The sequence below is a fragment of the Papio anubis genome, chromosome 1 (assembly GCF_008728515.1).
Source record: "Papio anubis isolate 15944 chromosome 1, Panubis1.0, whole genome shotgun sequence".
NCBI classification, from domain to species: domain Eukaryota; kingdom Metazoa; phylum Chordata; class Mammalia; order Primates; family Cercopithecidae; genus Papio; species Papio anubis.
The window spans coordinates 169,291,838-169,318,798 of record NC_044976.1 but is presented as its reverse complement, the minus strand read 5'-3'; the positions used below and the strand labels follow the sequence as shown (position 1 = coordinate 169,318,798).

General features: G+C 35.4%; 1 long non-coding RNA gene across 4 annotated transcripts in view; it reads right to left on the bottom strand.

Annotated features, from left to right (window-relative positions):
• Positions 1 to 826: 826 nt before the first annotated feature.
• LOC103878996 overlaps positions 827 to 26,961 on the bottom strand; it is a 216,446-nt gene continuing 190,311 nt past the window's right edge. For 2 of the 4 annotated variants that reach the window (XR_004179432.1, XR_004179431.1), the window contains exons 7-8: positions 4,721 to 4,818; positions 827 to 4,071 (exon numbers count right to left, since the gene is read on the bottom strand). This is a non-coding gene — a long non-coding RNA (uncharacterized LOC103878996). The remainder of the gene's footprint in view (positions 4,072 to 4,720; positions 4,819 to 26,961) is intronic. The other 2 variants (XR_004179433.1, XR_004179434.1) reach the window with 2 other exon arrangements.

Below are 26,961 nucleotides of genomic sequence, written 5' to 3'. Positions count from 1 at the left end.
AGCTGTGGTTTCTGTTTCTCTCATAGGGGCATTTGTTCATCCAGTGTCTGAGGTAAGATGATGTTGTATTTCTGCTAGGCTGTCTTCCAAAGATGAATCTCCTTGGCCTGGGTTACTTTCCTTTTCCATTTATTGAAATGAACCGACACCTCAGACTCTAGGACATAATTATGACAGAAACAGTTTCTAATTACAGCAGTTCACATTTATTCCAGGAAGATGCCTGACTTCAACAACTTTGCTTTACTCACATAAAGCAAAAGCTAAATCCACGCTTTTAGTTGTATAATAAAAAGAATGTCACTGATAAAATGAAGCATCTTCCTTTAATGCCCTGAAGTCTAAATTGAGAATATGTACAAAAGTCTCTGAGGGCTCCTGACCATAAGAAGGAACATTACTCAGTCAATAAGGACCTATTAAATATCTGTTCTACTCCAGTAGTGTCTGAGGGGAAATATGAGGCAGGAAAGCATTATAAATGGGCATTCTGCCTAAGTGATTTCTCATCCACTCTAGGAGAGGGAAACAAAAATCCACCCTACTGTATTTCACTCTCTGGAATCCTAGAATGTCATACCTAGAAAGGAGATCAGAAGTTGTCTAACCTACTCTTCCCATTTGTAGTTTATGAAGCCCCAGTGCAAAGATATTAAATGGTTTATTCTAGGACACCCAAGTAATAAACTCACAACAGGAAAAATAAAAATGAGTAGACAGAGCACAGGAGCCTGCTTCAGATGCAAAAGTTTCGTAACTGTTCCATGCTGTCTCCCCGACTCTCTTGGTCCATTTATGTAACTATAACAGAATAGCTGAGACTGGGTAATTTATAATGAACAGAAATTTATTTCTTATCAGTCTGGAGGCTGGGAAGTCCAAGATCATGATGTCAGCATCTGATGAGGGCTTTCTTCCTGCATCATCCCCTGGCAGAAGGCAGAAAGGCCAAGAGAGGGCAAGGACAAGGGAGAGAGAACATAAAAAAGGGTCAAACTCCCCCTTTTATAACAAACCTACTTTTGCAACAACTGTATTAATTCATTCACTCAGCTTTCATGGCCTGATTACCTCTCATTAGGCCCCACTTCCCAAAACTGTTGCTTTGAGGATTAAGTTTCCAACACATGCTTTTGGGAAGACACATTCAAATCATAGCACTGACTAAAACTGGTACATAAAATTGTAACTTGGTAACTATTTCAGTAATACTTTGGAAATACAACGCTCTAGTAATATTCAGTAATGCAATGCTCAGACTGTTGCCTGTTTTCATTAACCACACTAGAACAGAACAGTTTACTGTGTACGGAATTACACATCCATAGCAGAGCTATGGTTTACCAAGGTTCTCAAGGTGAAAGTGTCAATAACAGTATATGAATTATTGAACAGTAACTACTAGAACCTCACGGTGTATCTAACTAGCGAGTATTCTGCATACCAGCATCAGGTAAATTGCTTTATTGCAACTCCTCATAACAGTCCCTAATGGCCAATACATGATCCACCACTTAGATATTTCCAATTATCTCATAGTCTATCAGTGTAATTTGGTGAGCTATTATCCTCAAAGTTGGAAAAAAAAGTAAAACTCTACTAGACATTTCTGAGAAAATTGCTGCCAGCAATTTCAATGTGTTGCATTGATTAAGTGAATTGAGCAAAATTGCTCTTCCCTTTTACTTTTCCCTCATCTTTATTCTACTTTTCTATCATTTCTCACCTTTCTCTCTACCTGCCCTTACCCTTAATCAATACCTACTTTGATTCATTAGAAAAGCATTTTTCATTTCCACAGCATTAAACTGTCCACACCTTCAGAGCATTTAATCATTACCTGTTTTTCAAAATGACTTGTATGACCTACACCTAAACACTGCCAGTGAAAATGGTCTAGATCTTCTTTTGTGCCTCCGCTCTCCCCAAACACAGGCTTATCATGGCACTGCTAACATATATTTGTATAATTTATTTAAATGATACTGCAATGGACTGCAATATCTTTGAAGGCAAAATGTCATATTCATTTTTGCATCTCCACTCCCTATCATTCCTGGCAAATATGCATGTTTGCAAAATGAATGATAATATCACTCAACTCATCAATAACCTTGAACAACAGTGTTTACTATAATACTTGGGTTTGGAAATGTGAAAGGAAGACAAAAACTAAACAGTCCTTATGGGTAGCTAAAAGAGAGGAGAAAGGGGAAAAACATTCTCCTTTGGTTCAGTAGCAGTTTTCCATGGAATAGAAAACATTGCAATCTTTACTCGGATATTATATGTTTCTCTGAATGAAAGTCTTATTTTGTGTTGCATTATTTTCATCATTTGCAGTAAATGTACTCACTTTTAAATGAAGTGTCTTTGTGTTTAATCTTACTGTTCTCTTACCATAATTACCATATATCCGATAGAAAGGGTTTTTCTTCAGAGCAGATTAGAATCATAGGGGACAGAAGGAATATGGGTGGGAAAGAGAAGATGTTCTGCATAAGAAAGGGTACAAAGTTGCTATAGCAGTTCTTTAAAGAAACTGATAGCTACAAATGGAGAAAAGAAAGAAAGAATAAAGGAGAGAAAAGGGCCAGAAAACTCCATAGGGATAGGGAGCGCAGGGGGAAGGGGGGTGAAGAGGTAGAGAGGAGGAGGGGTAGAGAGGAGGCGGGAGGAGGTGGTGCAGTGACGGGGCATGCACATGTCTATTGCTTCATTTGAGGTTGTTTGCCTTGTTATATTGTAAAGCTCTTCATTTCATCTAATTTACAACACACATACACACAGTTTGGTATATTTCCCTTCATAACATCTACTCATTTCTCTAAGAAATGTTTTGTGCGGATGGAGACACATTTTTTAATTGTTGTTAAGAAAGTAAGGAGGAGACTAAGCTTACCTATGTCGAGGTGCTAACGATTAAGCAAAGCTTCTAATGAAATAGGAAAAAGAAACTTAAGAAGCAGTGGAAACCATGAAATATAAGTTCTCCAGCTCTCCCTCCTTCCAGAATTCGCAGAACACTAAGTATGGTTTTTGATTTACGCAGGCTATGAATTGAAGTTTCAGGGTTATTTTTACCTAGGACGTAGGCAAGAAGAAAGCCTCAAGAGAAGTGGATTACACATAGTTCCTAAGAAGAAATTCTCTAATATGAACTGAAATACAATTATTAAAAGATGATTCCAGAGAAATATATAGATTTATGCATAGAAATTTTACCAAACTGAACTCAGAACTCTCCTTGACTTTAGATATCCAATCTGTGTTTTCTTTACTTTTAAAGACACTTAGAAAATGCATCGAAGAAAACTTGAAGATGTTTCTGGTTGTTTACAGGAAACTATTTAAGTGATGAATAACAGAGGCTAGACTTTAATCCCATTTGCGACAAGAACATTTGTTCTCTTTCTTCAATGAGTGATTGTGAAGTGACAGAAAGAAGTGGGAATTAAATCTCAACAAAAGTGACTTTCTCAATTGTGTCTTGTGAAGTATAGATTTCCTAGAAGTGGTTTTCATAATGGAACACAATTTTTGACTTCATGGAAATCAAAGTATCACTTTAAATCTCTCAGAACTCTACGGTTCCTGTTGGATATTTCAGACTCTCAAAATTTAATCTGGAAGTTCAACATAACAGTCCATAAAAGAAGTCCTTTATTGTTTGTAAAAAAAAAATTAAAACTGTCAATTTTATTATTTTGGAAACTTTCTTCATGTTGTAAGTGGTGGTCATGGGGGCTAGTTTTAGGTGTAAGCTTAACTAGGCTACGGCACACAGTTACCCAGTGAAACAGGAATCTAGACATTGTTTCAAAAAGGTGTTTTGTAGATATGTCTAACATCTACAATCAGTTTAAATAAAGGAGATCATCCTCAATAATGTGGGTGAGCCTTAATCATCCAATCAGTTGAAAGTCCTTACCAGCAAAATTGAGGTTACCCTCAGGAAGAAGAAATTCATGCTGAAGACTGCACCATCAGCTTCTGCCTGAGAGTTTGCAATGTGCTTGCTTGTCCTACAGATTCAGACTTGCAAACCCCCACAATCACAGGAGTGAATTCCTTGAATATATTTATTTCATAAATAAATATACATGTAACCATACATATATAATCATATATATTATATAATGTTTGTATCCTACTAGTTCTGTTTGTATGGAGAACTCTGACTGATACTGTGGACAAATACTATTAACAATAGGCTTGCATAATACTAACAAGAACAGATGTGAGAGAGATGGTTATCCTAGCAAACTAATTTAATTGTTGTTTTCTAGATAACAGATATATAAAAATATATTCTTGAGCTAAGAAAATAAATAAAAGCCAATTAAAACATGAAGTCAAGCAATATGAAAAGATAATTTGATTACTACCCAGCCTACTTCTTAGGATTGTATGGAACAATAATCGTCTTGGAGAAAAATATGCTACTTCATATAGTAATAAAATATGTGTCTTACTCCCCACCCCCCCAAATTATAATCTCCTAGAATGCAAAGAACATATCTTCATTTTAGGATGCCTTACTCACGGTAAGTATATGATAAATGGTTGCTAGATTTAAAAAATGAATAAATTTGTATCCTAAGTGTTATTCAACACCTATTGACTAGATGCCTCCTATGTTCCAGCACTGTGCTAAGTTTTGGGAGCAAAGTGGTATATACATTAAGTCGTCCCCTCATGGAATTGTGCTGTGGCTTACCTGACCTAGTGACTGACACAGGTGCCTAGGGATGGCATTGCCCAGGTATCATTAAAAGGCTGCTGCTGCCTTTAGCAGTTCTCTGCAAATCTGGTATGCTAAGTTCAAACAGAAAATGGGTAAAGGGTGTGATGAAGTGATCTTTTCTTAATCAAGGCTACTGCTGAGCCCAATGATGAGAATCAGGCAGAGCATCTCTTTTACATATAGGTAACATAACTGCAACAATAAATAAACATTTATAGAAAAGTCAAAAAAGAGAAAAAAAAGATTATCCTGATTTATGTCAAACTCAGAAATTAGCAGTTTATTTCCAAGAATATTTAGTTTGCCTTCTTAACTATTATCTACTTAAACCATTTTGTAGAGACAATATGGAGATAAGGACATGGCCAGAGTTGTCAGACAGACCCAAGCCTAAGGCCCAGCATCACCACCAGCTATGTGACTTTGGACAAGTTGCTTCACATATCTGAACCTCAGTGTTACCAACTATAAAATGAGAACAATACCTGACTTCCAGCCTGCATGTGTATGTGTGTGTGTGATCGTGTGACAAAGTACTGTGAGTAAACCTAGCAGCTCAATGTCTAGCATTTGGAAAGTTAACAATAAACGGTAATTAGATTTGATGTAGTACTTTACATTTTAAGGCTACACAACCTCTGGGATGACAATTTCCATTAGCAAAGTTACCAGCTCAAAGGCACTTCCCTTCTTGTGACTTTCAGAATGTGCTCAAACCATTTTTTCCAAGGGAAAATCTCCAGTATGTTATGGAAACACTATAAAGAGGAATTTCCAGGAAAAAAATATAAATATAGATAACAGTAATAGATGTATATAGACTCATAAGAACCGTAGACTCTTAGACCAGGAGGAAATACTGAAGATCATTTAGGTCTCATTTTATAAAATTTAGAAAAGCAAAATAACCTCTTTAAGAGCCCTAAGCAGTTAACGGTAATGTGAAGACAACCGATCAGTTTCAGAGATAGACCATAATCTACTACCTATAATTTATCTCCATACTTTAGAATTATTATTTTCAAAGGGGTAAATGCAATTCCCAAAACAATAGCTCATACTTAGGTTGTCTCTGTGAAAATTACAAAGACAATTGCTTTTCCTCTATGATAACTCACACTTATTCACAGCTAACTCTATACTCTGACTTTCAGAGACAGTATCTCTCTCCAGGATGCTGGTCAATACATGAGAGGCACAGGGGATTGTAAGCGAGTGGCCAGTCATTTGTCGTTTACCATGTGCCAGGCTCTGCCTATGCTTTCTCATTTAATCCTCACCCACAATCCTTTAAAATGCATGCTTTTATTTTCAACATTGTCCAAATGGGTTAATTAAGGCTTATCGAGATTAGGTAGTTTGTTCACATTCACAATGCTACCAAGTAGGAAAGCAAGATTTAAAGCTATTCTGTCTGACTCCAGAGGCCACAGAGATATCGAGTGTTTCTTGACACTACAAATTGCTAAATTCGTCCCTTCTATCTTATATTCTGATGTCCAGGCTTCCCTGTCTAATCCATGATAAATTATGCTGAATGCATGACTTGATTCTCTAGCTGGTAGACTGGAAATTATAGTCACATAAACCAAAAGAAGAAACCAGCCCAGAGTTTTGTGCTGATACAGTTGAGTAGTGGGTATGGATGTCCCCTGGGCCTTGTGCTCCTGCAGATGGATGAATCGGGAGTGCAGCCTCTCTGGGGTGTAAACAGAATCACCCAACAGGAGGGCCCATGTCCTGTGGGACCTGAACAGAAGAATCAAAATGTTCATATCCCTAAGGAAATGGCATTGCCTAAGTGCCTTTAAAAGGCTGCCGCCTTTAGCAGTTCTCTGCAAATTTGGTATGCTAAGTTCCAATAGAAAATGGGCAGATGGTGTGATGAAGTGATCTTTTCTTATTGAAGGCTACTGCAGGGCACAATGATGAGAATCAAGCAGAACATCTCTCTTACACATAAGTAACATAAATGCAACAGTAAATAACACTTGTATAGAGCTGTTCATTTGGCAAGGGGTACAGAAACTGAAATCAGAAATTCGCTTCCACCTCACATTGGCCATATAACTTTGGGCTTCACAGTGACTCTGGATGAACTTTGGTGTCTTTTTAGATGATGGAACTAGTTTCATTTACTTTTATTTATGGATTATTCTGTTATGTCTACCAAATAAGAATGTTTTGGACATGGATGGGAAAAATACACAATGCAATACAAATATCTGATATTGTTACTAATAACTAGAATTTGAAAACAAGTTTTCTTCCATTTTTAAATGAATGTTCATAGACAGTTTATTGAGATTGATACAAACCGCTCGAGATCATTGTTGTCACTCAGTGTTAAAGGAAAGCCCTCCTGTCCAGAGCACATCACCCACCTCCAAATGGTAGAACGTGGAGAAACTTTTCAACATGATCCTTCCAAGCCCTGTGATTATACACCTTGGAAAATAAAGGTTGCTCAAACCCACATAGCTTACCCAAAACAAAAGGAAACTAGAGTTCAGTTCTCTGGGGGTGCAGTCTGGTACTTTTAAGGTTTTTACCTCTTTTCTATATTTTGATTATTAAAATATAATATTTGTTTAAAATAATCTAAAAGAAATTTTCATGATTTTTTCCAGAGGTGTCTAATGGGCCAGACAGCATTTTGAAAGCATCACAGGATGATCCAGATGAAAAGATAAGTAACCATCAGAGCAGCTTAGAGAGATAAGATCACAAATCAGCACCCAAAAATGACAATCATTAATTTTGTCACTAAATGACATAACAATAAACGGTATGACTCTTTTCCATTTTTTCTGTGGTTATTCAAGAGGTAAGAAGGGGATCCCACCCTTAGTAAACTTCTGGGAAAAAAAAGAGACATAATGATGCATTTTTTCCCTCAAGTTTATTTATAACCCAAAGATGGTAACAACCTTTTTAAGGGTGTTAATCACCCATGTTTCCTTCTTAAACACTCTTATTTTTACTTCCACCCACAGGAAAAAAAAAAAAACTTTTTATAAATAAGATTAGTCACTGAATAAAAGGAAGTAACTAAGGCTAGTGATTGCTTAATTATTTCATGTGTTAAGAAACTTTAAATTACTCCAATAAATTAAAAATTCATAATTGAACATTTTATGACTGTAGATACATTCTTGGAGTTGGAAAATACCTAAAGAGAGTCTCTCCTTCAATCTTTCACCTGACGAAAATATAATCTCTATGAAATTCCACACAAAAAGCCATTTGGCAGCTATTAGAAAATATCTAGTAACGAGATACTCCTTAATGGGACATGGGGACTAGCAGTTGCGAAACTCACTTCATTTACGTACTGGATATATATTTATTTATTTATTTATTTATTTATTTTATTTTTTTTTTTTTTGAGACGGAGTCTCGCTCTGTCGCCCAGGCTGGAGTGCAGTGGCCGGATCTCAGCTCACTGCAAGCTCCGCCTCCCGGGTTCACGCCATTCTCCTGCCTCAGCCTTCCGAGTAGCTGGGACTACAGGCGTCCGCCACATCGCCCGGCTAGTTTTTTGTATTTTTTTAGTAGAGACGGGGTTTCACCGTGTTAGGTAGGATGGTCTCGATCTCCTGACCTCGTGATCCACCCGTCTCGGCCTCCCAAAGTGCTGGGATTACAGGCTTGAGCCACCGCGCCCGGCCTGGATATATATTTATGTAAAATAATAATTATTTAGAAATCTGACCCTACCATTTGGTTGCACTGCTGTATGCACCCACAGTATTCCACATAATTCCTCTCTCAGCATTTGCCTGTCTTTTTAAGTATCATTATCTCACTCCTTCAATTCAGGGAATGCGCCTGTCTTGTTCCTCCCTCTTTCTCCAGCACCTAACATACTGCCTAGCAATGGATGCTTAATAAATATTTCTTGATTCAGTGCATAACAGTTTAAGTACATGTCCTAGAGATTTTCAGAATAAATCAAAGCATTTTTCACAACACCCTTTTTATATTATATGATATTTAACAGATCTCTTTTCCAGAATCAACAACCCCATATTTTGTGGCCACTTGTGACCTGACTGGTCCCAGAGTCTGCTCTGTTGAAGTCATTGTCTCCAGAATATGACTCATTTAGTCAAAATCCCCTTCAAGGTGTTACAAAGATTGAGAACAGGGTACTCCAGCAGAATACAGTGAAACTATTATCTCCTTTGCCAGCTCACTGCCAACAAATGCTGTTTGTGCTTGTATCTCTTTCCTATTTAATCACATAATATTGTTTGGACTATATTGCATTGAGGTCCTATTCACTTTCATGTGAATTTATTTGAAGGATGCTCTCCTCATTGTTTGAAACTAAATATAAGATTTGAATTTTCTTGCTAACTTTTTCAGTTTATATTTCATATTAATAAGAACAGTATTTATTCTTGATACTCTCACTCTCAAGATGTCCCTGCCCTCCCACACATTAACCACAATGTTAGTGTCACACATATCCTGGAAAGGACTCAAATTGAAGGAAGTGATCATGCTGATAATACAGAACCAGAGTTTTGAAAATTTGCCTGTCATTTTAGAGAAAATAGTCCCTATGTCCAGCATGAATGTGAGCACAGTTCTATGTATAGCAGCCCCAAGGTAATGACACAGACACAAATCGTCTGACACAAATCAACACAAGAGGCAACTTCTGATAGATTCAAAAAGTTAAAGCTTTTTACAGATGATAGCCAAGTAAAGAGTTTTTTCAAATCTAAACTGTTTTTCCATTAAATCTGCATTACCGTTTTAATACTCACTTTTGTTCCAGATAGCCCCGTAAGAATTCCCAATTAAAGTCAATAACTTTCACCAACTCCTGTTCTCATTGCCTTTATCCAGTCTATTACTAAATCCTGTCATGTCATTCTGCAAAGAGTCAGTAAGATTCTTCTTTCTCTTTATATTCTTGGCTCAATTTATTTAATAAACAGTAATCAACATCTTACCATGTATTTGTTGTAGGGGTACAACAAATTTATTTATATCTCCATCTCATTCTAGAAGGTAATATAAGTGAATTATAAGGTTACAAAAAGAAAGAAATGGAAGGAAGGAAAGGAAAGGAAAAGGAAAGGAAAAGGAAAGGAAAGGAAAGGAAAGGAAAGGAAAGGAAAGGAAAGGAAAGGAAAGGAAAGGAAAGGAAAGGAAAGGAAAGGAAAGGAAAGGAAATCCAAATAGGAGCAACTAGCAAATGGGAGAAAAATAAGACAAAGGCCTAAAATGGAATCAAGAATGAGGCTTAAAATCCATCCCATGAAGACCTACAAATTTCCTTCAGCTGAAGCAAAGTTAACTTTAACTTTTTGGACAGTCAAGACAAAATGGAAAAACCTGATTAATTTCAAAATCAAAAGTGTTTCTAACATAAAAACATAATTGCTAAGAAGTACCATTCTCCTTAGTCCTAAAAGCAAAAAAGTGTTTTCCTCCTAAGGGTTTGTATAAAAACAGTATCTTCACTCTTAAAAAAAAAAAAAAAAAAAAAAAAAAACCTGAGTTTCTAACTACTTTCCTATTTATTTCTCCTTGCTCGCAGACACTCTTGAAAATGATAGTCTACCCTTGCTGATTTCATTTACTCACTTCATATTCATTTTTCAACTCACTGCACTGAAAGTCCCATCCTTATACCTTCTCTGAAACTGCCTGGTAAATGAAGTTAAGTGCTCCATAACTTCACACTAATATTTGTGGCAAAATACTCTCATCTACTTCATGTATATCCAGTTTCTCTCTTTTTCAAGCTATCTTGCATATTATAGCCAGAACAGTTTGCATTAAGAACTGACCTAATGTGGTTACTTTTCTGCTCAAGGACCTACTGAATAGCAACCACATCAAACCTGAACACTTTCTTCCACTTTCTAAGGTTTCCATATTCAACTCCCTGCCATAATCTAACATATACTCTCAAGTTAAATCATGAGGAGTGGCATGTTTGACTCCTAATCCATATATGTCCCCTATCTTTCAAGCCTCAGTATCCCCAATCACATGTTCAGCCCTGTCTCTAGGCTCTGAACAACACTGCACTTGAAACAGGGAAATACGAACATTCTTCTGTTGATAATTTCTCTGGCAGTATGTTGCTCTGGTCTCACTGCTTGCTTATATTCCAGCCTTATAACTGAATAACTTTCATTTTTTTTCTTTTTTTTTTTTTTTTTTTTTGAGACGGAGTCTCGCGCTGTCGCCCAGGCTGGAGTGCAGTGGCCGGATCTCAGCTCACTGCAAGCTCCGCCTCCCGGGTTCCCGCCATTCTCCTGCCTCAGCCTCCCGAGTAGCTGGGACTACAGGCGCCCGCTGCCACGCCCGGCTAAGTTTTTGTATTTTTAGTAGAGACGGGGTTTCACCGTGTTAGCCAGGATGGTCTCGATCTCCTGACCTCGTGATCCGCCCATCTCGGCCTCCCAAAGTGCTGGGATTACAGGCTTGAGCCACCGCGCCCGGCCATTTTTTTTCTTATTACTAGTATCTCATACTGACTTAATTTACTGAGTACCCAGGCACTGATACTAAGCCTTCACAGACTGAGCTCCACTTATATCCTGCCCTCCTGACTGTTTATTGACTGCCGCTTCAAGCTCCACTGATAGGTGACCTTTTTCCAACTTGACTTGTGTTTGTTTTGGCCCCTTGATTAGAATTACTCACTTTCCTTTCTTCTAACAGTCAAACATCCTGGTTTCACACGCTGCCCAATGTGTTCACTTTTCCGATGACCTTGATTCCATATCTTAGAGATGGCCTGGACTGGAGCCCATTGATTCTAGCTCCTGAAGTTCTGCAGTCTGGCTCATCTTGTAAACAGACAAACCCAGCCTCCTCATTGTAGACTCCACAGAGGCATTTATTCTACTCTCATGGGTTTGTTTTGTTTTGTTTTGTTTGCTGTCTTCCTTTTTTAGAATGCTATACCTCTTTTCTCCAAAGCCAAATCGATCCTTCAAATCCCAGTTCAAGTCCCACTTCAAGAATATTCCAGTTTTTAACTATTGCATCATCTCTGAACAATATAATAGCTCGAATCTGCACTACATAATGTTTTATCCTTCTCTACTCCCTCAACTCCAGGTATATAATGCAATTGTTGCTAATAACTTAGTCGTTACAAAACATATATTTAATTCAAGTATTAATTATATTTTAATACTCAGGACACTTCAAAATAGGAAAGTTATGTGAGATTTTTATAAAACAAATTACAAAGTGTTGGACTATAAATTTAACCCCAAATAGATAGAGATAGATACACAGATAGATGGAGCATTTACATGATGCCAACGACGTAGAAAAATTTAGTCACAAGCTTTCAATCATCTTCCAACATAAATTTTATTCTGCTATTGAGGTATTTCTAGAGAATCTATGCTAAGAAGACCTAAAGACATATTGGAAAGAGTCAAATGTAAATCCTATAATGTAAGAAGGTTTTGGATGAACTGCTTTAGGTTATATTCTCTCTCAAGAGGTTACAATGCTTGTTCTAATATACGATGGTGTCAATTTCTTACACATTTTTAAAAGTATCAAAGTATTTAGCATCATATGCCCAAACTTGCAACAAACTGTATTTAGTATTTTTTATTAAAAATATAAACTACTAAAATTTTTTTGATGGATTAACAGAAAGGAACTATGTTTACAACACAAAATAAAAGGAGATAGCCAGACCAGATCTCTAGAATCTATCTAGTTTTATAATTGTAAAATTCCAGGAAATACCAAATCATGCTGACAACAGATTTTTGAGATAAATTTCATTTCAATCATGTATAGACTGTATACAAAGAAATGGACCTGGATAATGTTTTTTGATGGTTTCTAACTTTATTCCAAGTCTACAGTCTTTGTGAGCAGAAGACTAAATTGAATCTGGGCTCCACCAAGAAAAAAATAGGTGACCTAGGACAAGTCATTTAACTTCTTTAGTTTGTTTATTCACTTATACAGATAACAATAATAAATGTCCTGTCTTCCTCAAGATCATATAATAAAAACTGTGTTAAAAACTTACATCAAAATGTTTTACAAGTAATGTTTTACATAACATTTAATTATTATGAGTAAATAGAACCATTTAAAAACTAAATCTTTCAAGATTATATTCATTCAAATGGAAATAGCTAAATTTGTGCATGAATATCAGATGACTTCTTCCTGCCTTGGTTACTAATGAATGGCCAAGCTTGTTTCCGTAAATACATGGGCACTAGGATGTTTTTTTAAAAATACATGTGGCTCAAGATTAGACTTCTTCCGCTTTGTGGTATCACATGTCTGACCACAGCAACTATTTTAAATCATGGTCTATGATTTTTAATGACATCTAACTCCACACAAAGGGTCATCATTCTTAACTAGACGTGTGTGACGTGCTTAACTGCAATGTGTTTTTTTGTGTGTGTCCTTGTTTTTCTCTTTATCATTTTAACATGCATTTCTATAATACTTTGGTAATCTTGAAAACACTCAGGTCACCTTACAACATCAAGACAGGCATAGACCACTGTTTCCTTAAGTCTATAAAGTTTTGTTATAAAAATTGGCTAGCCAACTGTTCTTGGCCTAACATTAATCTAATAAAAGTGTTTCCAAAGAAAGTTTATGGAGTGAAAATTAATTGCTATTATTTTCAACTTTAGTTGAATTTTTAAATAAAAACACTAAAAACTGAACAATAGTATCTAATACTACTATTGGAATTCCATAGCTGGGCATGGCAGTGCATGCCTATAATCCCAGCTACTCAGGATGCTGAGGCAGAAGGACTACTTGAGGCCAGGAGTTCAAGACTAGCCTCAGCAATATAGAAAGACCCTATCTTACATAAAATACAGAAAGCAGGAAAGAGAGAGAGACAGATGGAAGGAGGAAGGGAGGGACGGTGAGAAAGACAGAGAGAGAAAGAGAGAGGAGGGAGGAAGGGGAAGGGAGGGGGAAAGAGAGAGAGAGAAAGAAAGAGAAAGAAAAAGAAAGAAAGAAGGAGAGAGAGAAAGAAAGAGAAAGAAAGAAAAAGAAAGAAAGAAAGAAAGAAAAAGAAAGAAAGAGAAAGAAAGAAAGAGAGAGAGAAAGAAAAAAAGAGAAAGAAAGGAAGGAGAAAGGAAGGAAGGAGAGTGGGAGGGAGAGAGGGAATATTTGGTCAGTTGTATTGTTTAAAAAATCATTACTATTGTGGGTTTATGAGTTTTTGACAGTGTTTTAGGGTATACAAGGGGTTTAACACATGCAGTGTGTTGTCCCAGATAGAGCATCTACTTGAAGACAAACAGGGCTACATTCAAATCCTGTGAACTTCAGCAACCTAATTATTTGTATTATCTTGGGGAAACAGATAATAATAGTAATAATAATAAAAATAGAGAGAAAGTGAGAAAAAAGAAATAGAAATCAATATCAGCAATACATACTAAAATAAAAATAATAGGGGTTAAAGGCATAGAGAATATGGAGATAGAGAAGGTTTACATAAGTGTATTCAGGGAAAGCCCCTGTGACGAGACAATGCTGGAACCTGAAGGAACTGTAGAGGTGAGCTTTGTGCTTTTATGAGAAGAGCATTTCAAGGAGAATGGAAAACAAGTACAAAGTGCCTGACCTACCAAATGGGATTTATCGCAGGGGAGGACTATTACAAAACAGCCAGGTAGTTCTAAGAATCCAGGTGCTGACAGCAAGTACTGGGTACTTGGCAACTTGGCAAAACTCTGGCAGAGATTCTCCACCCCATCACAATGCAGGCATAGCACAGAAAGAAGAACTACATGGGGTCCCTAGACAGCTGGACTTGGGAAGCCATAGAAGGCTCCACTGCTCGAGCCATGGAAGAGCATGGAAATTGCTAGAGGACTGGACTCAAAAGGGCTTTTGTCAGAAACAAGGAACATTCAGCAATGACCCACCTGGGTCAGCAACTGAGGACTCTACAGGATCAGAGATGACCAGACCACCAGAGTAGCTCAACCACCAGAACAAGAAGGTAGTGTGGAGGGACTCCAGCATAAACAGAGGATGGCAACCCAGGACCAGGTGAAGTTATCTTACTGTCTTAATACCACAGTTATATGGAAATCCCAGAACAACCAGGTTTTAAAATTAAGTAAGAGGAGATGAGAAATTTTAATTTTTTAGATACATAGTTTAGTGAATTGAAATTCATATTTCCTCAACTGTTGAGGGCAACAATAATGCAAATATATATATGTATATACATATATAAATATATATTTATGTATATACATATATAAATATATGTATTTGTGTATACATATATAAATATATATATTTATGTATATACACACACTCACACAAATATACATTTGGCATGGAATACATACATTGCAGGCCAAGACATCCTTTTTATTCCCTACTCTTCTCTTCCATGCTTTGTCATTAAGGCTATCCAAACTCTGGATATATCATCAATCGTGTATACACCAAATCCTGGATGTGCTAGGTAAATAATACTCTTCTGTAATTGAAGAAATAAATAACCGCTGTAAAATTACTATCAAGAAGTAGAGAGTGTCTGTCATGGGATCATAAAGCAAGGCTCTCTGAGCTGGTCTGGAAGATCAGGGAAGGCATTCTAATTTAGTTTCCTGAGTCAGGGAGCCTCACCACAAGCCCGGCAGGTAGGTATTATAGGTATCATTATAGTTATTTCACAGATGAGGAAAAGGGAGATAGTGTTTGCCTCTGGGGAACGTCAGACACTGGGGAGCTCAAGGAGTGTCACGAGCTTTATTTAGCCTTATCTGCAATAGTTTACATTTCATAAAGAAAATAGTTTTGTGTTTTATTTGTGTAATTAAAAATTCATTTTTACCTAAATTTAAATAACTCATGCTGGAAGTCACCCAGCAACTAAATGCCAACACTGGAATTTGACTCATTTCTGTCAGGCCCCAATGCTTCTAACCAAAATTCTCTAAAAAAGAAATAATAAAAATAAAACCCAAATTTCCCATAATAAGCCAATGGGTATGTACATGATAGTAAACAAATATGTATAAAGAGAGATTTGAATTCAAGGTCTGAGGTTCAGGTGATTGTAATGTAGAGAGTAGGTCTCCAACAGATCTGCTGGCATTTGCAACCTATTACTGCTGATGAGCAAGTACTCAGAGCCCTTATTTGTGTTCATCCACCGTTCTACATAAAAGTTGTGACATTCCCTGGCTACTGGTGCTATAACTTGTGTGTGCTGCTCTAAGGGATGAAGAAAAGACACAACACTTAAACAGACCCATACATAAATATCAAGAGCAGCACCTGGGTCTTTGGCATCTCTCTAATGGCAGAAATCTTCCCTGTTGTCAAACGTACACACTCTCATAACCCATACATTGCACACACCGCCACCACCACCATCTCCACCTCCACCACCACTGCCACCGCCATTTTATCCAGCTCATTATTGGCAGAAAAGAGGGAAATTTATGGATAATTTGGAAAGTAAGAAAGAGTGATAGGCCTTATTTTATCACGATGTAGGCACCAATGTTTTTCTGCTTTGGAAATGGGAAGTATATAAGTCAGGAATTCTTTAATGTTACAGCAAAAATAATGCAAGACAAAACTGTAATTAAGCATGAAAGGAATTTATGTATTAGAAGTCTATTGGATAGTTCTCATCATCCTAGGAGGTCCAGAAGTTGGAAACTTCCTCCCAAATCCTGCTGCAAAACTGTCCCACAAATTGGCGTCACCACCACCCCTGGGCACACACATTGCTGTTTTCAGGGTCAAAATCCCAGATATCAAGCGCCATCTGCTGCTACTGGATCCCATAGCACTAACGTGGGTTGTAGCTGTCACCGCCTCACCACTCTTGCCGGCAGCATTCTGCAGTTCCTCTTTTTCAGGTAACTAACTTTTGATTCACATCCTGCCACAGACACATCTGATTGACAGATACTATGGCATGTGCCCCTGTCATAGCTAAAAGAAAAGCCGAAACATTTGTAATTTTTTATGTATGTAATGGAAGATGGGCTCCATATTATAAGGTAGAGGATTCTTCAAGAAGTTTCGGCACTGAGAAATCAAATTGAATGACAAACAGGAACCAAAGAATGCCATGATAGAGATGAAGAGAACCCAAAACCTCTTTTTCTGTCCTTGTTTCCTTTTCTGAAACAAGTGACTAAATACTGAAAGTCCATGGGGAATATGACAGATCCATTCTAAAAACTCACTAACACCTGCATGTCCAACCAAGAAACAGCAAGTTCACATCTTATTTGAAGAAAACAAACCTTTATATAAGGGGAAGCATAGTATCACAAACTGGCGTACAGGAGTAAATAGGTGCCTGATTTGCTTCCAGTTAGCCAAGCCCAATAATGTCCTTCAAGCCTACAGAACTATGGCCTCTGATGTTCCTCCTCCACCCTGAAACAGAACCAATAGCAGCTGATCTTGTGTCTACCGCAACCCTCTCTTTCGTGATGAAGCAACATGCAAGTGGAATCCCAAGACAGACAAATGTTGTCATTAGTTAACATTGATTAAACTTAGTGTTTGTGTCGCTAAAATCCTCAGTACTATAATCATTTCTTATTCATGGGCTATGATAATAACTATGTGAAATCTATTTCTGATTAATCTTTCCACCTAGTCCTTAAATATAGAATATTAATATATTCAATACAAATATAAAAATAACATTTGATTTTATATTTATTTAAATATATTTTTTCATCCCTAGTATACGTATTAAATACACTAATATAGAGCTATGTATCTAGATCTATAAAAGAGTCAAGAGTTCAGCAAAAATTTTGCTATTAACTTTTCTAGGAAATTACATACTGGCTTTTTTTTTTTTTTTTAATGTGAAAACCTACCTCAAAAAAAAAAAAAAAAGAAAAGAAAAACCAGAAAGTGATTTGTTTAGAATAATTCCATGTGAGCCATGACCTATGTTCACTGCTGTTACACATCAAATGGCTGAAATGTAGTTGAGTCCTAAGAAATAGCATTAAAAACAAAATTACATACTTTGTAACAATATAAATAGTATACTAACTGAGTAAATAGATTGTATGTGAAAATAGATGTAATTATATAATTATGTTACATCAAATGTTACATGCAAAATATTTGTATTCTGTTTAGTGAGCTTAGTTATTCCAAAGTAATCCTTTATTATATTTATAGATTTGATGTAAAAGTTCCTCTTCAGTCAATGCTGCCAAATATAGGTATTAAAGCTGTCACAAGTGCCTCAATACTTGTCAGTCATTTAAGAATCTCCTACAAAATGGCACCTCAACTTGAAATATTTCTACTTGTATAAATAAAACTTCAGATGTTTTTATACTTGTCTTTTAGAAGACAACATCATCTTGATTATTTACCTTTGCATAGTTTTCTGTTCTTATTATAACACTTTTTAAAAATTAGAAATACATTTTATATACTTTTGTTACATACTGGCTTTTAATTACAATGGCCTGTGATGACACCTAGTGGCTAATGGGCATATTTTGAAATCCCCAATTTGATCAATGTAAATGATTTTTAATTTTTTTTTTAATAAATACAATGACAATGTTTCCTTTTGCGGATTTTGTCACATTTTAAAAATAAAAGAAGTATATAAAATTTCTCTTTTGTGTCACAAAGAAACTGAAAACAGTTAACTGTAACTAAGAAAGACCACCTTTTAAAAATTGTACCTAAATCTTCAGATAATATATTAGCTATCAATCATAGTTAAAAAGGAAGAAAATAACATTATGTAAGTTCAAAGTGAATGTAGGCATTGTTATCAGTTAACCCTCTAAAATTATAAAAATATAAGGTGGAATCATTCAACATAAAATTCCTGGGATGGAAGTCATAGATTTATAGTCCTGATTGTGCCTCAAATTAGTTGTGTGTCCTTGAACAAATTGTGCAACCTCTCTGTGCCTCAATTCTATAATTAGTAATATAGGAAGGTCAGAATTTACAGGCCTTTTGAGCAGCTTCTTATGTGAGACTCTATAAATTGCTGTCAGTCACATGGCCTTCCTCATCTAGGCACCTGTTCCTAACAACACAACAGAATATTAAATGCTCCATTCTGAACTCAAGGTTTAATATATATCAGCTTTTCTGGCACATATATTTTCTTTTGGATCATAAATTCATAATATATACTTAATATTTAATTCATTTATAGTCTCAATCTTGAAATGTTTGGTAATTTTATTAACTATTGAACAAAATGATATTAATTTTGAATGTTTCCTCCAGTTGCTTCAATAAAATGAAAAAGGAACCACTAGCATCTTTCCTTAATATTTAATAAGCATATCTTTTTCACTTTATTCTAGAAATTTATAATTTTGCATAATTCTATTAAGTCTTCTCACAGACTTCCACTGTCTACATCTGAAGAGCTCTAGTCCTGATAGTTTGAACATTTGAACTTATTTTACAGTTATCCCTCCTTCTCCACACTAGGCACCCCCAACACACACACACACCCACACCCACACACACACACACACACACACACACACACATTCTTACCATCTTTTTCTTACCGTCTTTCTCTTCTATTTTAGTTTTCATTTTTTTTAAAAAGTTGATTATTAAATATTTCAAGCATAGAGAAAATTTTAAGTCAATATGTAAAACACCCATGGATCTATCACTTATTTTTGTAATCTTAACATTTTGTCATATTTTGTTCAGTAAAAAAAAATGGAATACTGCACAGACAATTAAGATCCTGTATACCCATCTCCTGCTTCCATCTCTATCAGAAATCACTATCTATATTTGGAGTTTATAATCCACCTGCATGTCTTTATATTTTTATTACATATAACCAGGAGCAATACATGTATGGGTTTACGTTTTAAAACATTGTATAAATGTTTATATAAGTATATATTCTTCTGCAATTTGTTTGTACAGAAGTTGTTAATTTCAATGCAGTAAACTTTCCAATCTTTTTCTTTAAGTTTTATACCTTAGTTTTTCCTTAAGAAATCTTTCTGTAGCTCAGGATCATGACAGGTTCTGTACTAATTTTTTAATTAAATCTTTAATATTTTTGCCTTTAACTCATTGTTTTGGGTATAATGTAAGGCTGGTATCTAAGGTCATGGACTTTTTTTCTATATGGATAATCAACCATCCCAGCATCAATCTATTGAATAATCCATATTTTTGTGCTCTGATTTTCACCTCTGTAGTATTTTATTTTTCCATATGAGTAGGACTGTTCTGTGCTATACATTTTTCTATTTGTCTTTACTTGCACAGATATTATACTGTTTTAATTTCTATAATTTTAGAGTAAACCTGGGTATCTGTTCTCTCCACCATTTTGAAAAATGCCTTAATTATTTTTGACCGCTTTTTGAGGTATGAATTATAGCAAGAATTTGTCAAAATCAAACGAAATAGCTCTATTGTAATTTTGCTCGGAATTACATTGAATGTATAGGTTAATGAAGGCAGAGTTGTGTTTATAATATTTTCCTCCATGGACATAATATAGCTCCTTATTTATTTAGCTTCTCTGTTTTATGAAAATACTAAGTTTTCTCTAGAAACTCTTGTACATCTCTTATTAAGTTTATTCCTAGGGTCTATATAATTTTTGTCACAATTTAAATGCTATGCTTTAAGCTATATTTTATCTTTGCTTATGCTATATAAAGAAAAGCAGATTATTTTTACATGTTAATCTTGTATTTCAACAGCGTAATTAACCTTTCTTTAGTGCCAAACAATTTGCCTATATAATCTTTTTAGATTTTCTTAGTAAGCTGATAGGCCTTCCCAATTCAACAATAATTTTGTCTCTTCACTGCTAATAGTTATACTTGTTTGCACTTTGCACTAGGTGTGGCCTCCAGCAAACATTTGATAGAAACAATGACAGTAATAGGATAGTACTTCAAATGTTTTATTCTTAATATGACATTTGCTGTAAGTTTTTGGTAGAAACCCTTCATAGGATAAAGGGATTTCTGCTTTATTCCTAGTCTTCTTTATTGTAAATGAGTATTGCATATTTATCAAATACTTTTTCTGCACGTATTGGGATAATCACATGGCTTATATCTATTAATGTGATGAAATATACTAAAATATTTTATAATAGTAAAACTTCCTTGAATTCTAAAACAAGTCCAATTTAGTTCTATTGTATTCTTTTACATATTAAAGATGAGCCTGTAATTTTCCTTTCTCATGTTGTCTTTCTTTGGTTTTGATATAGAGGTTTTACTAGTTTCATAAAATGTGTTTAGAGATATACTCATTTTCTACTCTTTGGAAAAGCTGATGTCATGTTGGGATTTCCTGTTCTTTGCACAGTTGATTAAGCTTCTTGTAAAATTAACCGGAGCTGGATTTGTGTTTTTGTGAGTGTGGATGGAGACAGGGGCATAGGAGGAGGTATGCTGATGCACTAGGAGATGAAGATTTTCAAACTTTCATTTAATTCCCATAATAGTTAAAGATCTATTCAGATTTTCTAATTTTTTTTTAATCAGCTAAGAGACATTTTTGGAGAAATATGACCATTTGTTTTTTGGTCAGAGTATTCTCCTGTGATTCTGTTTCAAATCTATTGGAACTGTAGATCTGTAGCCATGGCCTTTTCTTCTCCCTAATGTTGTTAAAGGTCATCTCTCTATTTCTCCTACATCACTTTTGTCAGAAAGACTTCCTCATTTTTATGTAGAAACAAATTTGTTTCTTAATCCTTTCTGTATTCCTTTTCTATTAAATTATGACTATTGTTTTGATTTCATTAATTTGTGCTTTTACCTGTGTACTATTCCTTTCCCTCTGATTTCTATGTTTTTTTTTTTTTTTTTTTTTTTTTTTTTGGTACTGTTTCCCTATCTTCTTTGTTGATCTCATAGCTCATTATTTTACAGTTTTCCTTCTTTTTAAAATATAAGCATTTAATGCCATATAATTTATCCTTAAAAAAAGTCATTTTAGGCTTGGCACAGTCATGAATGCCTGTAATCCTAGCACTTTAGGAGGTCAAGCTGGGGGGATTGCTCGAGGCCAGGAGAACAAGACCAGCCTGGGCAACATAGCCAGACCCTATCTGTACAAAACTTTAAAAAAAATGTGTGTGTGTGTGTGTGTGTGTGTGTGTGTATAGTCATGCTGGGCTAGGCACGGTGGCTCACGTCTGTAATCCCAGCATTTTAGAGGCAGAGGCGGGCAGATCACGAACTCAGGAGATCGAGACCATCCCGGCTAAAACGGTGAAACCCCGTCTCTACTAAAAATGCAAAAAAAATTAGTCAGACGTGGTGGCGGGTGCCTATAGTCCCAGCTACTCGGGAGGCTGAGGCAGGAGAATGGCGTGAACCCGGGAGGCGGAGCTTGCAGTGAGCTGAGATCCCGCCATTGCACTCCAGCCTGGGCGACAGAGCGAGACTCCGTCAAAAAAAAAAAAAAAAAAAAAAAGTCATGGTGGTATATGCCCTAGCTACTCTGGAGGCTGAGATGGGAGGATTGCTTGAGCCCAGGAGTTAAAGGTTACAGTGATCTATGATCGCACCACTATCTCTTTAAAAAAAAAAAAAAAAAAAAAAAATCATTTAAGCATTCTCCCACAAATTCTGATACACAACATGTTCATTATCTTTTATTCACATTTTCCAGTTCCTATTTTGACTCTCTGTTTGATCCATTTAGAGTGTGTTTTTGTTTTATTTTGTTTTAGTTTCTAAATGCATGAGGAATTTTTAAGACATCTTTTGAAGATTAAATTCTATTTTTTACATTTTATTGTAGTGTAAACAACCTGAAATCTACACTCTCATCAGATTTTTAAGTGCACAGTATAATACAATACAGTGTACTGTTAGCTATAGGCACAATGTTGTACAACAGATCTCTAAATTTCTTCATCTTGCATAACTGAAACTTTACACTCATTGATTAGCAACTCCCCGTTTCTTACTTCTCTCACTCTCTGAAAACCACCACACCATTCTTTGCTTTTAGAAGTTTGACTATTTTAGATAGATTATTTCTCATAGAAGTTGAATCATGCAGTGTTTGTCCTGTGACTGGCTTACTCCACTTAACATAATTTCCTTAAGATTCATCCATTTTGTTGCATATTGCAGGATTTCCTTCTTTTTCAAGGCTAAATAACATTCCATTTATGTATATACCACATTTGCTTTATCCATTTACTCAGCTCTTTAGGTTATTTTTATATATTTGCTATTGTGAATAATGCTGAAATGAACATGGAAATGCTAATATCTCTAAAATCCTGATTTCAATTTTTTTTGGTTAAATACCCAAAAGTGGGATTGTTAGATCTCATGGTAGTTTTGTGGTTTTTTTGTTTTTTTTTTTTAATTTTTTGAGGAAACTCCTTACTGTTTTCCATAGTTGCTACATCATTTGGCATTCCCATCAACAGTGTACAAGGGTTCTGATTTTTCTACAGCCTCACCAACACTAGTCTTTGGTTCTTTGACAGTAGCCTCTTAACAGGTGTGAGATGATAGCTCATTGTGGTTTTGACTTGCATTTCCCTGATGATTAGTGACACTGAGTAGCTTTTCATATACTTGTTACATGTTTTTATGTCTTCTTTGAAAATGTGTCTATACAATTCTTTTTAATTGGGTTTTTGTGTTACTGAGTTGCAGGATTTCCTTACCCTTACAACCCACAAAACTATGGCATGAATATACACACAGCAAAGTATAAAGTTTATTTCTAAAATATCTACTTTATTCCCACTACAAGGATGCCAGGACATTTTAACTCTCATCAAGCCCCTCTAAACTTTCTCATTTTTGTTGGCAGCATTTTAGTTCCACTTTTTTCATATCACTGAAATTATTATTATTGTTCATACAAACAATAGTTGTGTACATAAAACTCCAAGTGTACCATTTTCTCTGTTCATCATTTCTTTTCTGAATCTCAATCTCCCTGTAGCTCTAATTTTTTTCTTTCTTTAGTATATGTATTTGAAACTTTCATTGAGAATCAAATAGTATGTGTAGAACTTTAAATATATACAGAATGTGTAGTTGTTTTCTCTTAATATTTGAAGAAAATTTTCCATTATTTTCTTGTTTCTGTTTTTGCTACTGAGGTATCTGCAATTATTATTTTAAAGCAATCTTTTATTTAGGTCTAATTACTATTAATTTTTTCCCTTTTACTTTGGTAAAACTCTACACTGTTATCATGCTGTATCAACGTGTGGAGGTACTGGTATAAAGACAGATGTATAGATAGATAAATGGATGGAGAGATAGATAGATAGATAGATAGATAGATAGATAGATAGATAGATAGATAGACAGCCAGCCAGCCAGCCAGACAGACAGACAGACAGATTTCTGCTGAGGATTTAAACATAGTCAATCTTATTAATCTTTTATTAGTTATGAAAATTCTCACCATATTACCTTACATACTCATCTTGTTATATCATCCTGCTATTTTTTGAATAATTTTCTTAGGTCCATCTATTAATTCACAAATTCTTCCTTTAGCTAATCTGTGGTTTAATCTGTCCATTAGTTTGTTTTTTAGTGATTATATTTCTCACCTCCAGAAGTTATCTCTTTTTTTTTCACATCTGTCTAATCTTTTGAAATATGGTTTTGTTGTTTTCAAAATTGAGATTTTTTAAAATAGATTATTCAGTTTAAATATTTTTGTTTTATAGTTTCTATTCAGCAATTCTATTAGCTGAAGATCTTAGGAATCTAATCTTGCTTCTTTTTCTAATTTGGTATTTTTTCATGAGGGTTTGTTAAATTGTGTGTTTGTAAATTTTAGATACTAAGCTCGTCTTCAGTATGGATTTTTCCAAAGGAGTCTTGTGTGGCCTGTGTTAACAGATGTCATTCCAGGGATATATTGTCTGCCTTCTGCTAGGTGCCCCAAGGATATTACCAGCCCATACTACTTTTTACATTGATTCCTCTCTTGAGAATTTTAGGAGCTCATGGATAGAGTAAATTTAAATCCCATTACCATGATTACAAGTTATCATGGAAGGCTTCATTTTTTCATCTGCAGCCCAGGGCCAAGAGACCTAAGCTTTCTTGTTGTCTCCTATGCCACTGGAAAGATATTTTCTAGTTCAACCTATTTCTGATTGTTATCCCTCTGAAAAACAGATTAGAGGGTTAGCGGATCTGAATACAAACTTCCCACAGGTACAGGCATCATAGCCCAGGTGCTAGCTTCCTTCTTTTTCCTTAACCAGGAAAGAAAAAAGAAAAGATTATTTGCCAGGGTGAGTCACAATTCCAGTTTTCCATCCTACCACTATGATTTTCAATTCCCACTTTGTATATGAAATTGAGAATTTTCCTTTCTTACTAGTAAGAGCAGCCATGAATTTAAAATAATTTTAAAATTATTTTAGTCAGAAAATCTCTTTGTTTTGTATTGGAAGCATTTTCAGTTACTTGGTTGGTTCAAAAAATTGCTGGAAATAAAAATAGTCATCTTCTTTCCCATTCAATTACAACCTCCTTGAGTTGACAGCAACTGTGTACATAAGCTAAGGGTAACTACAGATAAAATATTGCTTTCCATTATAAGTGAAAATACTGTTCTCAGATAATGACCATGATCACTAATCTTTTTTTTTTTTTTTTTTTTTTGAGACGGAGTCTTGCTCTGTCGCCCAGGCTGGAGTGCAGTGGCCCGATCTCAGCTCACTGCAAGCTCTGCCTTCCGGGTTCACGCCATTCTCCTGCCTCAGCCTCCGAGTAGCTGGGACTACAGGCGTCTGCCACCTCGCTCAGCTAGTTTTTTGTATTTTTTAGTAGAGATGGGGTTTCACTGTGTTAGCCAGGATGGTCTCGATCTCCTGACCTCGTGATCCGCCTGTGTCGGCCTCCCAAAGTGCTGGGATTACAGGCTTGAGTCACCATGCCTGGCCAATCACTAATCTTTTAAAGTTACATATAGTGAATTGGCATTATCATGGGAAAATATTATCAGCAACAAAATAATATTAATAAAATTTATCAATTATTAAGCACTTGAGATGTATTCGTTATTACTAATCCTTATAATAATTTTCCTCAGAAAACTAACATTTATAATATAAAGTCACTTGTTCATAATCATGCACATAGTTTGATGACTCAGTTGGAAATATAGATCCATCTCTTTCTGACACCAAAATTGGTTATCCCCACATCAGGGGCTTCCATATGTCATAATTGACCATGATTCATGCTGCTTATTTGGGATTTGTTTACCTGGCAACTCTTTAACTCAAGCTTGCCCAAGTAAAACTTTCTCTCTTTGTCTTGTTCACTATATTCGCCTCTATCAGCATGTATATCCAGAACTTACTTAATCTGTAAACCTGCCTAAATTATTGCAAATAGAGATTAAAGTCATAAAAAATAGGCAAAATGCAAATAAGCATACAGACTGTCTTATTTAATATCTATATAATCTTCTGTTTCACATAGTACATGACTTTTTTAATACACAAAATCAAAGTGATCTGAAAATACTTTAATTCCTAATATTGTGAATATTTATCTAAGTGCTTCATAAAGTACCTTATAGCTTACAATAAAACATATTATGAATATAATCTTTCTTATAAATATTGAAACCTCAGTCCTTAGCACTATGTCTATAAAAACATGGAACATTTATTTTATGTAAAAATAAAGATAAAAGCTGAATTTGAAGACTTAAAAATTTAAAACCATAATTCTCTCAAGTAATAAATGTGTGAAATTTAACAAATTTAAGTGTGCAAAAATCATTATTTTTTTAAAGTGGACATACGTCCTGTCAGTAAGTTTAGACTTATTATGAAATAAACCACAATGTAACTTAAGCCATGTGGTCCCGGGAGGACGGTGGCGTCTTGCTGTGATCCACGGCACTAACAAAAAAATAGGACACATTTCTGTCATCCTTCACCCTCCTCCCCTTCAAGGATTGACCTGGGACAGGAAGGCATAGCCATCCTGAGTTATAACTCACAAATGTTAGTTTCCTGAGGAAAATTATTATAAGGATTAGTAACAACTAATACATTCCATTGCTTAGCAACTGGCTCTCATCTTCTCAGAAAAGAAGCTTTTTGCTGCTACTCAGACCTTTTTATTTCCTTCTCTGATACTAAAAATCTTTATTTAACCTGGGAACAGAGGTGGAAAAATTTCTATTTGCCTTCAAAATTTATA